This window comes from Oncorhynchus keta, chromosome 1 (assembly GCF_023373465.1).
Source record: "Oncorhynchus keta strain PuntledgeMale-10-30-2019 chromosome 1, Oket_V2, whole genome shotgun sequence".
NCBI classification, from domain to species: Eukaryota; Metazoa; Chordata; class Actinopteri; order Salmoniformes; family Salmonidae; genus Oncorhynchus; species Oncorhynchus keta.
Window position 1 is genome coordinate 34,856,333 of NC_068421.1, and position 2,850 is coordinate 34,859,182.

Below are 2,850 nucleotides of genomic sequence, written 5' to 3' on the forward strand. Positions count from 1 at the left end.
GTATCCGTAATGGATCCGAGGTCAAACGACCACCCTCATCACTGTCAAATGCTCCCTAAAACACTTTTGAGAGCAGGCCTTTCTAATTGACCTGGCCCGTATCCTGGAAGGATATTGACCTCATCCCGTCAGTAGAGGATGCTTGGTTGTTCTTTAAAAGTAATTTCCTCACCATCTTAAATAAGCATGTCCCTTTCAAAAATGTAGAACTAAGAACAGATATAGCCCTTGGTTCACTCCAGATCTGACAGTCCTCGACCAGCACAAAAACATCCCGTAGGCGTACTGCACTAGCATCGAATAGTCCCCGCGATATGCAACTTTTCAGGGAAGTCATGAACCAATACACATAATCAGTTAGGAAAGCAAAGGCTAGCTTTTTCAAACAGAAATTTGGATCCTGTAGCTCTAACTCCAAAAAGGTCTGGGACACTGTAAAGTCCATAGAGAATAAGAGCACCTCCTCCCAGCTGCCCACTGCACTGAGGCTACGAAACACTGTCACCACCAATACATCCACGATAATCGAGAATTTCAATAAGCACTTATCTATGACTGGCCATGCTTTTCTCCTGGCTACCCCAACCCCTGCCAACAGCTCCGCACCCCCGCAGCTGTTTGAAGCCTACCCAGCTCTCCCTTCACTCAAATCCAGATAGCTGATGTTCTGAAAATCAACAAAACCTGGACCCGTACAATTTCCCTCCTCAGCCACAGATAACTGACTCCTCTCTTTCTAAAATTATCCACCGACATTGTTGTAACTCCTATTAAATCGGTTCAACCTATTTTTCAGATTGCCCGAGATTCCCTAAAGATTGAAAGTTGCCACGGCCATCCCCTTCAAAGGGGTGACACTAGACCCAAACTGTTACAGACCTATATCATCCTGCCCCGCCTTTCTAACAAGATTGCTAACCATTTCGATCCCACCGCACCTTCTCCGTATCCGAGCTAGTCACGGCACCTCAGCCACGTTCAAGGTACTAAACAATATCATAACCACCATTGATAAAAGACAGTACTGTGCAGCCCGTCTTCATCTACCTGGTCAAAGGCTGAATAAGGCTTCGACTCTGTCAATCACCGTATTCTTATTGGCAACTCAACAGCCTTGCCTTCTCAAGTGACAGCCTCGCCTGGTTCACCAAAAACTTCTCAGATAGAGTTCAGTGTGTCAAATCGGAGGACCTGTTGTCCGGACCTCTGCCAGTCTCTATGGGGGTACCACACGCACCCGCCCGACCAGCATCACTACTCTGGATGGTTCCACTTAGAATATGTGGACAACTACAAATACCTAGGTGTCTGGCTAGACTGTAAACTCTCTACCAGACTCATATTAAGCATCTCCAATCCAAAATTAAATCTAGAATCGGCTTCCCATTTCACAACAAAGCCTCCTTCACTCTGCTGCCAAACATACCTACTGATCCTCGACTTCGACGATTTCATTTTACAAAATAGCTTCCAGCACTCAACTCAGCAAACTGGATGCAGTCTATCACAGTGCCATCCGTTTTGTCACCAAAAACCATATACCACCCACCACTGCGACCTGTATGCTCCGGCCGGCTGGCCCTCGCTAGATATTCGTCGCCAAACCCAGACTCCAGGTCATCTGTCTTTGCTAGGTAAAGCTCCGCCTTATCTCAGCTCATGGTCATCAACATAGCAACACCCACCCGTAGCATGCGCTCTCCTGGTATATCTCTGGTCATCCCCAAAGCCAACACCTCTTTTGGCCACCTTCCAGTTCTCTGCTGCCAATGACTGGAACGAATTGCAAAAAATGCTCAAGTTGGAGACTTCACCAACTTTAAGCATCAGCTTTCTGAGCAGCTTACAGATCGCTGCATCTGTACACAGTCCATCTGTAAATGGCCATCTAATCTACCTACCTCATCCCCATATTGTTTTGATATACCTGTTTTTCTCTGTTGCACACCAGGATTTCTCTTGCACATCATCATCTGCACATCTATCACTCCAATGTTAATTTGCTAAATTCGTAAATTACTTCACTACTACGGTCTATTTATTGCCCTTACCTCCTTACTCCATTTGCAAACACTGTATATAGATTATTCTATTGTGTTATTGACTGTACTTTTGTTTATCCCACGTGTAACATTTTGTCGCAATGCCTTGCCTTATCTTGACCAGGTTGCAGTTGTAAATGAGAACTTGTTCTCAACTGGTCTACCTGGTTAAAATAAAGGTGAAATACTGTATATATATTTTTTAAGTAATATGTTTCAACGCCTGTTAGCCTGCAGAACTCTTTTTATGAAATATGTATTCATTAATGGAAAGCTGTGGCGATTTTTAGCATGAAAATCTTGGTGGGGCAAAAAAAAACAACAATGGGAGATGCATGCCAGCAAACCACTACACTACTCTGCCGTGACGTTGTATTAGTTAATGTGACTGTTGTTCATCGAATGATTAACGTTTCTAATTGCGTGATTATCTGAATCAAGCAATTATTAACTCATTAACCTGGGGCACCATGGGAAAACTAGTTTTTATTGAGTTTCTATTTCCCAAATTAACTCAAAGAATATCAAAATATTGATTTACAACAGCCGCTTATTAACCAGTTACCTCTTACAATCTCGTTCTGAACGTCGTATAGCCCATGAATCTAGAAGGACCCGGGTCTCACCAATGAGTTCGTACCACACCAATCTTAGTTGAATATTTATTTACTAAAAAGCTAAAATAATGATAAAAGATACACATAGACAAAACACATTATAGGCTATTGATAAGAACTTAGTATAACGGGCCAACACACTATGGCGCGTGTTACCCAAAATGGGGATTTCAAAGAGTGAGAAAAAGACA